Source organism: Denticeps clupeoides, chromosome 1 (assembly GCF_900700375.1).
Source record: "Denticeps clupeoides chromosome 1, fDenClu1.1, whole genome shotgun sequence".
NCBI lineage: Eukaryota > Metazoa > Chordata > Actinopteri > Clupeiformes > Denticipitidae > Denticeps > Denticeps clupeoides.
In genome coordinates this window covers 11,089,255-11,102,263 of record NC_041707.1, presented here as the reverse complement: position 1 = coordinate 11,102,263, position 13,009 = coordinate 11,089,255, and the positions used below count along the sequence as shown (strand labels likewise).

General features: G+C 40.7%; 1 long non-coding RNA gene across 1 annotated transcript; it reads right to left on the bottom strand.

Moving 5' to 3' along the window:
• Positions 1–8,207: 8,207 nt before the first annotated feature.
• Positions 8,208–10,128, bottom strand: LOC114802041 (uncharacterized). Its single transcript, XR_003751676.1, has 3 exons — positions 10,026–10,128; positions 8,615–8,699; positions 8,208–8,431 (listed from the first exon to the last, which is right to left on the bottom strand). It is a non-coding gene; the product is annotated as an uncharacterized LOC114802041 (long non-coding RNA).
• Positions 10,129–13,009: the final 2,881 nt, after the last annotated feature.

The following is a 13,009-nucleotide window of genomic DNA, read 5'->3' as shown; positions in this document are numbered from 1 at the left end:
GAGCCCTTTCCTCCCCCGCCCTTTTTCTGAATCTCAGGAATTGTAGGGAGGCTTTCCATCTCCCTGAAATCCTGGGCCTCATCTGTCCATGGCCGCTTTTTATTATGTGTGAAGGGGCTCTCTGTGCACTGTAATCAGCTACTCGGGTGGAGTGGGGGGGTTTAAAAAAAAAAAAAAAAGAACGAACACAAGCTGTTTGAATGGCAGATAGCTGTGAGTTTAATTGCTCACCTGACAATTGGAAGTTCAATACACTTGATGCAGCCATGGTGAGACCTGGAGCCCTGAGGTATGTGGCTGTAAACAAACAAGCAGACAGATAAAAGGAGGTTCTAAGTGAGGAGCAAATGGGTCTGCGATTTGACTTACTGTTTCCGGCCACTGCATAGCTCCATGCGGCCTGAACTGCGACCATTTTAATCCCTGGAGTGATTCCAGGCTCGCCTCTCCATTCATTACCCCCCTTCCTTTGTAACAAATTCATCTGTCCATTTTTCAGCCCTGCTGGAGACACATGGGACATGTGGGACAGGGACAGTGAAATGCAATTAGACAGTTAAATGTGACAGTGGGAATATTTACACAGAGCTTTCCGAAAGGCTGACGCTAGGAATTGAGGCATTAATCTCCTGTCCGTTAAAGGAAATTGTGTTCGTGCAAATGCAGTTAAGTCTAGCACCTATGATTCCTGTAAGTCACCATCAAAAGGAACTGTTGTCTTCTCTGCTAATGTAAGCCACAAGCCACTAACGTGCACAAATGGACAGGTTGGAAATATGTTTGATGCAGGTTTATTATTAGGGTACTATTAGTAAACTATGGTTTACTTGAGGAGTATTGCTTCTACAGTTTCATTCTATATCTGTTTAATTTAATGGTATAGTACCACCTGCACTCCTGGGATTATGGCTGTTACTGAGAAATTGAGAAAGATGCTGCTTTTACAGTGAAAATGTTTTTTTCTTTGTTCCCAACCAATGAAATTTAGCAGCTGATCACACAACATGAAGACATTTGCATCTCCCTTATACAGAGCAATGATTGTCAATGTTTATGTCAAGGTTGAATGATGAAATGTGTCTGAGTGGGGACACTTTGAGACATTATCCTATCAGGAAACAGGTTGGAACTAACTTGAGAATAATTCTGGGAATATCCTGATGGAAAAACACACTGATTAAAAATGATATAACGTTGTGGAAAGTTGCTTTTCTTGTGTTGACGTGGCATGCAAAATACAACTTATGTGGTTTCCAGGTGAGCTTTGTAGAATAGAGGGGACAGCAAGATGCCGTTTCTGCGAAAGTGGAACAGCAGTTCATCCAACTTGCAAATGGCCCCTTAAGGAATACATAACATTTAGATATTTCATGTCTGTTTGTAGATGCCAAACCTACTCTTGAAACTTTTCACCCCCCCCCCCCCACCCTCACCCCCCAAGCATTTATCTTTTGCTCTTCCTCCTCCCACAATTCTTCTTTCTCCTCTCCGGCTGCTTCTTGCTTTGAAACCAGCCCATTAATTTAGCAGCTAGTGCAGTACCATCTGTGACAAGCCCATAGGCATCACTCCGTCGTGATTTATGACTGCATGGCCCAAATCATGAAGCGGCCAGCTGAACACAAGCACACTGTCGGATGGTGATTTCCCTCTTCCAATATACACAAGCCGGGCAAAATCATAAAGCAGCCTCGCTTCTCCACTGTCTCCACTGTCTTTGCTCTCCCAAACAAATAAATAAATAAATAGGTAGACACACGAGAAAAAAAACGCTTACTGCCTGTTTATTTTAACCTGAGGTGCTGCAAGACTTGTGGCTGTGATTGATGGGCAGCGCAGCGGGAGGGTGATAAGCGTTGATTGTGGTGTCAGAGCAGCAGGTGCCAGGTAATAGATTAAGATAGGTCACAAACGCCCCCCACCTTCCGCTCACTGATGCACTGCCAGCCTTGGAACGGAGCAGAATGAGTCCATTACGGTCGGGCCTGTTGTCTCACTGTGAATTCTGTGCGTGCTCCACGCTGAGGTGAAGTTCTTGCTGAGGTCAGCAAATGTCTCAGTGAACTTTGCTTAGAACTTGTTCATGATATTGCTGAGGAATAAAACATTTAACTATAACTAAAAACTAGTTAAAACAAACATTTTGATTTAATAAAGTTCAGCCATTGTCTAATAACCAGAAATAGGTACATAAAGCAGTAAATTGCATTGTCACTGGAGTCCCACCTCCCAAACATACATTGGCAGTTTTCCTGCTTCCTTTTGATCTGTTGTTTTTGTGCTACAAAGTGATAGTGGCAGAAAAGGCTGACATTAGAATCTATTTTACTAACCAAAGTGTGTGACTTTTGGTTTCACGTAACCTCTGCAATGATTAGAGTTAATTTCCCCTCTATGTCAGATCCAGTGCTCTTTACATTATATAATTAATTAATTAGGAAACAAATGTATTTAGAATATCTGTATCATGTTATGTGTCATAAAGTTAATAAAGTTAAAATAAGTATCATATAAAGTATCATACAAAACATTTACTATCATCGTAATATTATGACTATATTCCACAATGTACTACTGTAGTAGTCACCAACTGTTATGTGAAAATGATATCAATAATTCAAACTGTGCTTAATAAAGGTGGTCTAAAAATAGTTTAGAAACATAGAATGTGTCAAAGGACACATTCTATGAAGGCCAAGCCTTCATCCTCTGTAGGACCCAGCCCCCAGTTCAATGTAATCTGAACTGTGTTGCACAGGAAAAGCTGGAATGAAGGCATGAAGTATTTCATCATGGTTTCATCAAACTTTCTCTGTATGGTGTCCTCTCAGCAAATAAAAATTCCAGGCCTGGACTATGTTCATCTCTAACAGCTCGGCCATGCTCCTGCATGCTCTGATTGAATGTTGCAATGCTATCCTCCCCGGACACAAACCCCTCGACTGGTTCACTATGCATTCGAACGTGCCATCACCAAAACTCCTGTCCTCCTGCAGCTTGGCTGGCTACCTAATACCATATTGACTTCAAGAATCTACTCCTTCCCAGTGCCTCCCTTTCACTCTGATCTCATTCACCCTTAGATTCTCTCACTATGCCTTCTGCCCACCCGACTATCATGGGGTTGAGAGCCACACTGCCCCTTGCCTCTAATAAGACAATGTTGAGACTGATGCCTTGAAAGATTTAATTATCAATTTAAATCTATGCCTAGTTTGAAAAGTCTGCACCAGCTCTTCACAGTATTTGAGGCATATTCACAACCCAGAACTGTTGTATTATTGGACCTAACTTCACATACCTGTAGAATAGTTTTGTGTTTATGGATGTTGAGGAGTTGCTTTATGTCCTTTGTTGTGCAGGTTGTATGGAAATGAATTTTTGAAAATGCACAAAAACGTCACATGACATTTTGTATATAAATATTTTAGTTTTTCATATGGTATTAGAATACCAGAAAAGGTATTCCAGAGCAGATCTTTATCAGAAATTTGAATGCTGTGAAACAAGTCCTTTATCTACAGACTACAAACCCAATATGTCAATTTGTTTCCCATTCAGTCAAAATTATACTATACTTTTTACACACTTTATTGAAATGTGTCCCTAAAATGAAACTTGATATTTTTTCTCCTTTGCCCGGTTCAAATCTGCTCTGGGTGTTTTGCTGCTGAACCTGGTGGTAGTAGCCTAGTGGGTAACACACTCGCCTATGAACCAGAAGACCCAGGTTCAAATCCCACTTACTACAATTGTGTCCCTGAGCAAGACACTTAACCCTACGTTGCTCCAGGGGGACTGTCCCTGTAACTACTGATTGTAAGTCGCTCTGGATAAGGGCGTCTGAAAAATGCTGTAAATGTACTACTACTGTCATCCAGTCTTCATCCGATGACTGATGGGGAAAAAAAAACTGCCACTGGCATACAGCCTTAACATCTGTGTTACAGGACAATTCTGAGCAAAGCCCTTTGCAAACTCACTAATATAAGGTGAGTGAGGTGTCTGAGTCTTATAAAACATCAAAATGAATAATGATTTATTCTGAAAAAAAAAAAAAAAAACAAGTTCCATGTTCCATGATGTCTGTCTGAAGCAATAAAGTAATGATGAACTGCGAGCTGCACAAATGGAGAAATCATTACAGGCCATAATGAGATTCATTATGTTATTGTCACCGACACCAATTTACTCTGTGACCTTTGATAGGTGATTTTGTGTTGTTTTGCACACAGCTGCCCCTCATGTGGCCATGCAAAACTTTTATGCCACAGGAAACCTCATATATTCATGCGATGCATTTGATTAGCAAACTAAAGGCAATGAAACTAAAGGCCATATGACAATGGCTTCTTAAACATTCCGAGTCACAGTTGTAGTTCGCAGCAGCAGCGAGCTCTCCTGAGGAGACACAGAGTTTGTTCAGAGTTGGTCATGGCAGACTAATGCTTATTCAGAGAGCTCTGTGCTGGATGAATGAAACATCATATCTTCACTTTGTTGTTTGGAGACTGGGAAATCCTGCAGTCAGGCCTGAAATGCAGTTATGTTTGTTGTGAAAAACAGACTCTGTGTGACTAGAGAGTTGCTGCGTTAAAAAAAAAACTGGAACAGAATTCTATACAACCATTGTTAATAATTTGTAGTTAGAGTTGTGTCCTCACACCTCCGAGGTTATGACTTTGAATCCCGGCTCGAACCTTGTGTGTGTATTTTGCACAAGTTTCCTCCGGGTTCTCCAGTTTCCTCCCACCACCCAAAGGCATGTGCTCTAGGTGAATTTGCAACTCTGAATTGACCATAAGTGTGTGTGTGGGCTGGCAGTGTCCAGCAGGAGTGAGTTACTATGGTGACCCATCTTTTTCCAGGTTCCAACCTGAGGCAGATGTGGCATTCACAATAATCGTGATGTGAAAAGGAAAGAAGTTTTCTCTGAATGACCTAGGCTCTTTGAGGTTTACGGCAAAGATTTATGGCTAGTGGTGATGTAGACAAAAAATGTTTAGGGAGATGAGGTGTGTTTAAAGCTGCCTCCATCATGAGAATTGTACAGTATTTTGTACTTTACAATCCAGGAAACACTGTCAGTTTCTATTACATGTTCATGTAATAAATATACAAATGACCAGTAGATGTAAGTCTGCCATGGAAAAGAAAAATCCTAAACTTATTCTACTCAGACGAACATGATCAGTATCAGAGGTTCCAGATGTGGGTAAACATGCGAGTGGTGCACTGGTGCACTGATGCCTTACATCAAAGGGGTCAGAGGTGAATCCCCGGGCCAGGGGGCACTCTACCCACATCAGTGTTCTGATATCCTCCCACGGTACAGAGACCTGCAGATTTGTTGATCTGGCCTGGTGTGCCTTTCTTCATCCTACACCCTTCCCAGGGGTCCCTTGTGATAAAAGGTGTCTCCAGCTCCCCCATGAGCCTGTCCAGCATAATTGGGTTTGGAAGATGTATGGTTGTTAAAAATGTAATCTGTGGTGGAAATGTGTTTTTTTTCCACAGACATATGTGCTGCACATATGATTTTATGACTGCAGAGAACAGCGTTTACCGCACTATTATATATGCTTTATTTACCCTGGAATTGCGGCTCATCTCAGAAATAGCCCAACAAAGCAGATTTATGGTGTGTTTTGCTGAAGCTTGGGAGTGATTAGAGCACACTTACCTGCACTGAATATTAATTCCAGAGATGCATAATCACCATCTGGGATTTAACACTACGTTCAGATTGAAAGGTGTCTTTCAGAGGATTTTCCTCCAGGTTACTCCCTCAAGGCAATGTCGTGGAACATGGTGACTAGAAAAGGTTAGCTTTGTTTTGGCATGTTTTTATGAGCTACCTGTAGTAAATAATAATGTTAATTTCCTCAGTCCTTTTAAAGCACTTGTTAAACATCAATCTCACACAGTCCAATCCAACAACATTCCATCCATTTCCATCCATCTATCAAGAAATTGCACAAACAATACAAAAATGTATAAATACATTATAATTTTTCTTCGTCTAGCACCTAACAATCTCTGAGCATGCTCTTCACTGACAAGTTGAGCCTTATCAGGGCTCTTAGTTTGTAAACTCAATATTCTATAGAAATCGAACGAGAATTGCTGGTGTCTTCCTCTTGTAAGTCGCTTTGGATAAAAGTGTCTGCTAAATAAAGTAAAGTAAAGTAAAGTAAAGTAAAGTAAAGAAATTCCATCCATCCAATCTCATTTAGTTTCATTCTATTGCATTCAATTAATTCGTTTTGAACCCGTTGACTCACAGTTTAGCATCTTCAGAAACATCCACATGGCAGCAACGTGCAAACTCCAACCAGAGATTTCAGGAGCAGTTCACGTCTGTGGCAGAAGCACTAACAACCTCGCAAGTTAAATATCTCACTTCAAATTATTTTAATAGAAAGTATTAAAAAACTGAACCACAGCCCAAGTTGAAATTTTGAAAAACAGTAATTGCTCAGCACCACCAATTAAGCTGACGCTGAGCCCATGTCAAGACGCAAATCAGTAACACATCTGCATTAAACCTTTCAGTTGAGATAATTAGCCTTAATTACAAAGGTTTTAAACATATTGTAGGAGGACCTGCTCTAGCACTTAAAAGGTGTTTGTGACTCAGAAGGGAAGCTTCCCTGGATAGTGGAGAGTTTGTTTCAGGGCTGTGATGTACAGATGGGGATCCCAGCTGCGCATTTCTACAGCTCAAACACAGTTGACTATTTTCTGATGTTAGGAGAGATGGTTCAGTTAAACCATCCTTGTGTCGTTCTGACAGCAAATCATGTTGTCACTGTGGCACATACTGCAGATACTCCTCTCAAAAACAAAGCTATTAATGTATAGAGGAAAACAGCTTAGGTTAGATAGGAGTATTCCCACCAGATCAAAGTTATTGTGCATGAAAAGACAAAGCAGGCTCATCATTTTCTTGCGGTTTTGCAGCGAGGCAGTCACTTTAAGAGAAAGTGAAGTGAATGTCATTATGATACACAGCACAGCACACGGTGCACACAACGAAATGTGTCCTTTGTTTTAACCCATCACCCTCAGTGAGCAGTGGGCAGCCATGACAGGTGCCCGGGGAGCAGTGTGTGGGGACAGTGCTTTTACTCAGTGGCACCTTGGCGGAACGGGATTCGAACGGGGCCACTTCCTTAACCTCTAGGCCACAACTGCCCCACAGTGGTGGCTTACACAGCAGTACTGCAGTCTTGGCTTTTATATCACATTGAAAAGGTCAATCTGCTGATTAAATTATAATAATGCCCACTGTTTTGGAAGATTACCGTTAATGATGATAATGCAGCAAGCTCAACTTAACTATTTAGCTCCCATTCCCACAAACCACCCTAGAAGTAAAACAGTGGTAAACGATTAAAAGTTTATAAACTGAGCAGAATATTGCGAAATTTTGAAATTCCAGAGATTCTGTTGTTTAATTTGTACCAAACATACAAATTAATATCTCATTATCACATGAGCCCCAGCCTGCATATTTACATTCTGAATAACCGCATTCCCACTGGAGGCATCAAAACTATGAATGAGCACATGTGGAGTTATGTACTTAACAAAAAGTGGAGACCTGGCCTCCACAGTCACCGGACCTGAACCCAATCCAGATGGTTTGGGGTGAGCTGGACCACAGAGTGAAGGCAAAGGGGCCAACAAGTGCTAAACACCTCTGGGAACTCCTTCAAGACTGTTGGAAAACCATTTCAGGTGACGACCTCTTGAAGCTCATTGAGAGAATGCCAAGAGTGTGCAAAGCAGTCATCAGAGCAAAGGGTGGATATTTTGAAGAAACTAGAATATAAAACACGTTTTCATTTCACCTTTTTTTTGTTAAGTACATAACTCCACATGTGTTCATTCACAGTTTTGATGCCTTCAGTGAGAATCTACCAAAGTAAATGGTCATGAAAATAAAGAAAACACATTGAATGAGAAGGTGTGTCCAAACCTTTGGCCTGTACTGTATATAATAACAGGAAAGCATTCAGTACATTAAAGGACAGTCGAACACACTGGGTGACCAGAGAACAACAAGACAGGGAAAGTCAAGCAGATTGTTGTCGAGGACTGCAGATGATGATAAGATGCATAAGAAATGTTACCATAAATGTTCATAAACATTGCCATACCTGGAGGTCCAATATAGCATTTATGGCCATTTGTTTGCCCTTTGTTTTCTCCATGATCTAAATTTCAAGAAGCACACCACCTAGTTGCTTTTAACTTGTATTATACAACAATTCATTTCACTGTGGCCAGTGTTCCCGCACCTCTGTTTTCCAGCATCCTTCTAGTGGTCTCACTCTTTGACTCTCTTGTGAGTTGGCAGGGCTTTGGAGATGGAGTCTTGAATAAATTGTGAGCAGTTATCACCCCCACCTCTTCACAAAGAGATCTACAGCAAAATAAGTGGGAGTCATTGAAATACAGCACTGTGCTACAGCCTGTTTTTCCACACAGCCAGAAATCTCTCGGAGACAAATTACTGACCTTACACACTTAAAGCAAAAGTCCTGTTGCGAGGCAAAAGTCTGGTTAAAAAAAAAAAGAAAAAATCCTTCCAGCTGTCAGCATTTACCTTTCCTCTTTTCCTCCTCCAGCCTGCTTCCTCCATCCAGTGCAGAGTACATGTGTACTCATCTGTTTGTGTACTCTTTCCTGGACTGAGCAAAGAAAAAAAGGGCTTTCCTCATAAATCTGGAAAATATGATTCAAGAAGGTATTTTTTGCAGGTAACTGTATGCGAATTGTGAATCTGATATACATTAGCTAATACACATCTGATGTATACATCTAATGCAAATTTAATTTAGAGGCAAGTTTTCTTTTAAAGACGAAAAACAATTCAGATATATATTGAATGGAACAGTGCATCAATTCTAGTGCATTTGCAGTGTGCATTGGGCTCAAAATCATTCCTTCAGCAAAAGGCTGTTTAGAACAAACCTATTACTCAATATTGTGTCACATAAAGGGCAATTTCTCTGCAGCTTCATAATAACTCCAAACAATATAGGCACATGGGCACGAAGTGACCTTTACATTAGTGCTGCTGATGATGCTTCCAACCAGTTCAAATTAATGCGGTCAGAGCAATTACACACTTCTAGCTGCAGAAATGCAGGCCTCTAGTTTAGGGCCTGCTTGGGCTTAACCTAAATAAAGTGCTTGGGCTTGGCATCACAGAGGTCATGTTGATTATGAAATTAAAAGAAGGACATTTAAGCAATGAGTGCAAAGCTGCTCTGGAGTGATTTTGTACCTGCTTCACAGGAACAATAAGACAACTGGACCAACTAAGGTCCATTGTTTGCTTGTTTGACACAGTGTAGAGTTGGGGGTCCTTATGCACTTATAATAACCTCCTGCCTCCTAAAAATATTTTAACTGTAATCAGATTGAAATCTGGGGAATTTTTAGGTGACATATACACCTTGAACTTGACATGTTCCTCAAACAATTCCTGATCGACTTCTGCGGTGTCACAGGGTGCAGTATCACAGGGTGCCACAGCCCTGACATTGCCACAGAGAGCCATAATGAGCTGTACAGCAATGTTTAGGTAGGCTATATGTGTCAAAGTAACACCCACATGAATGCAGAACCCATGGTTTCCCAGCACAATGAACCAGCCATCTACATGATCTAACTAAAAAAAAAAAAAGAAAATCCCAGGTTTGGAGATGCTCTGACCCAATCGCCTAGCATCAGAATTGGGCTCTTATGCCTCCTCAAGAACTGATTGTGCTTTTTTCTGCCTAATATAAATTCTACCCCTTGACATATGAGGATTATAATAGAATATTATTCAATTCATTCAGCCATATTGGTGTAAACTTTTGTTTTTTTGCAAAGTAACTAAAGGGAGAAAGCCGGCTGTCAATGACCCTCCAAGTCTCTTAATCCCCCACTCCATACCCCTCAACTTTACCAAAATCGATTAATGTTAAAAAGCTCCCGCAATTCTTTTCCCAACTCTCATTATTTACCTGTGAAATTCCTAGTTTTCATTCTGCCTGTTATCTTGTCCAGCTGTTCCCAGTATTCATCTGTAAGCTCTCAGATGCATTAATCCTTTCAAATCCTGTCCTGTGCTTTCTCTCTCTCTTTCTCCCTCTCTCGCTCTTCCTCAGTTGGGAGAACCCCAAATTCTCACTCAGGCCATTTTATCAGTCTCTCTTCATATTTTCCATTTTTTCATTTTTCTTTCTTATCTGCTTTTCTAGAGGAACATTGGCGCTCAATCTTGATGACCCATGTCATGTTTTTTTTTTTTTTTTCAGTGTCTCCCGTTTACTTGTATTTGCTTTGAGTTCCCCCGTTCCATATCCCCTGCTGAAAGCTGCATGTTGAAAAGTGAGCTGGTGCTCTTACTCCCCAGTGTTGGAGGCTTCTGCAGGGTGCTGATAGAACTCATGCTTTCTTAATATACCCCTAGGGTGTGAGTCATGATTCCTCTTTTGCTCTCTCTGAAATCTCATGCTTGCATTAGAACATTTCCATGTAGCTCAGCGTGTGAACCATGTATTGTCTTACATAGATATCATTACTATTGTCACCGAGGTTTGTCTGAAATAGTAGACTGCAACTTTACTTATTGCATTTGCCTTTAGCACATGTCTGCTAGTTACATTTATTTTGTTCCTGTTTTAAGAAAATGAGTGGACTCCCCCCATTTCACACAATATGGAAATTATATCATCAATACATGATGTGTTCACCAGCTTCCCTTCTACTCATTTCTATTCCATTGACGGTATCACGGTGCACTGCAAGTAGCCATAATTTTCAGTGTGAACACGCACACTGAATTCAATTACTGAATTATGCCATTTCTGTGGTTATAGATTCCCATTATTTTCTGCCAAATAGAAACTACAAGAAAAAAAAAAACTTGATGACGTTCAGCATAACAAGGTCATCTTGCTTGAAAAACAAATGTAAGCATTTTTCCTCTTCATGGCAGAAATTTACAGCACAAACATCTTTCTATTAGTAATGAACATAAGAGATGTTTTCCTTTTAGTCAGGTCAGGGTCGTGGTGAATCTGTTGTCTAATCCCAGACATCTTCCCCTTGAGGGAAGGGCTACTGCAGATTTATACAGAAGGGACGCAAATGTTGTCTTCCAGGATGACGATTCACCATCCAAAAGACGTAAGCGACAGTGAATGGTTGATGAGTATCAACAAACGAGGGCTTATTTTTGTCTCTAGCAGGGTAAGAGACAACAGGAGAACCTCTGCCAAGGTGCCCTGAAGTTCTTCTGGCAGCTATTGGTGCCCAACGTAACACGCTTTCTGTTGTTTCTCTCGTCTCCTGTCTGTATGAGCCCACAGTGACAGGAAAGTAGCCTTTCTGCAGACATCTTTTTTTTTGAGTGCTGAGCCTGATCCCCCGCAATTAAACCAACACTTAAGCCCCTGACAACTGATGCATGTTTGCTGGATAATTCGTCCAATTCTGCATTTATCGCCTCATGACACAGCCACCCATCATCCTTGGCGGATGGGGATGTCCGCTTAGGTACGTTGTATTTGAATGCAGCCTTTAAAAATGGATTCAAAATCCACCTTGACATTTTCACACCTTCCATCTATTAGCTGTGATCTTGGCCTTTTTCGCCCCACTGCTATTAATTCATAATTCACTTCATGCAGCATTGAAGTGGGGAGGGCTGTTCTCTTTTTTTTCTAAAGGACTCTTTTCCCTCAATGTCTGGCATTTGCAAAACTAATTTCCTGCATTGAACCCTTACATGATTTTACAAAATGAAGGGGGCTGTAACACTGATGTCTCTGGAAGATATTTGGTGAACAGTAAAAGCCGCCTGCAGGGGAAAGCAACAGCATCCGTTGCAGCAAACAAAAGCAGCCCTGAAAAAAGGGGGTCGTTCAGGAGCTTGTTAGACGAATAGCAGGAAAGGAGGAAAAAAGAAAAAGAAAGACAGACAGATGTTATTGTTACTGTGTGACATCCTAGCTTTCCGATTCCGTTCTCCAAGGCGCTGATTTCTCTCGGCTCGACGGAGGGGTTTCATGCCTTGGTTGTGCCAAGATTTAGCGGGCACAAAATCCTTTAAAATGGCATGCTCAGCTGGCACTCAGTATCTCCAGCAGATGAGCTCAAACTCCAGACGGTCTGTTCAACACCTCATGCTTCTCTCGCTCTCGCTCTGTAATTTGTTCAGGAATGATTGTGTATGTGTGTGTGTGTGTGTGTGTGTGTGTGTGTGTGTGTTTTGTTCATTGTTTTTCTTTGTTCGGGGCTTCTAATAGAGTCTCAAGTGTTCCCAATCGCCACCCATTTCCATTGAATCTTCTGTTCCATTCAATTTGATTGTCACACAATGATTTTACAACTTACTCCAAGCACCATTAACTACTAAAATCATGCAGTCCTACGTAAAAATTATTTTTACGTGCTATTACTGTCAGTCAATCTATATGAAATATCACTTAACAACTGTTTTGCTTTGACTGTAATCGAAAACCAGAACCAAGAAATGTATTTTATATTCGAGTTAATTACACACATTTTGTTTACAATGCAATACATTTTGATAAAAATTTTAAAAAATGATTGATGATCATTTTTAAAATCACAGTCCATAAATTATGTTACCTTTAACACTGTAATGTTTGTACTATGTCAAAATGACCTTATAAAGATCTTTTTGTTGCACCTTACATGCTTCTCCACAAAAGTAACACTTAATAAACAACGCTGTCCATGGTTCTGATTTCAGGAGCATCGAGACGTTAAAAACAATGGCAGTGATAGAACATAATAGAGAAGACAGACTCTTCCTGTACATAAACATAAAAAAAAATCTATAAATTAGATTCGACTTGTAACAAGCATCTACAAGCAACTGAATGGTATATAGCTGCCACGCAGAAAAAAGATTCTGAAAAATGAAACCCGAGCCTCTCAAGAATAAAGTCACAAGGCCTTTTTTGAAGGGAAAACA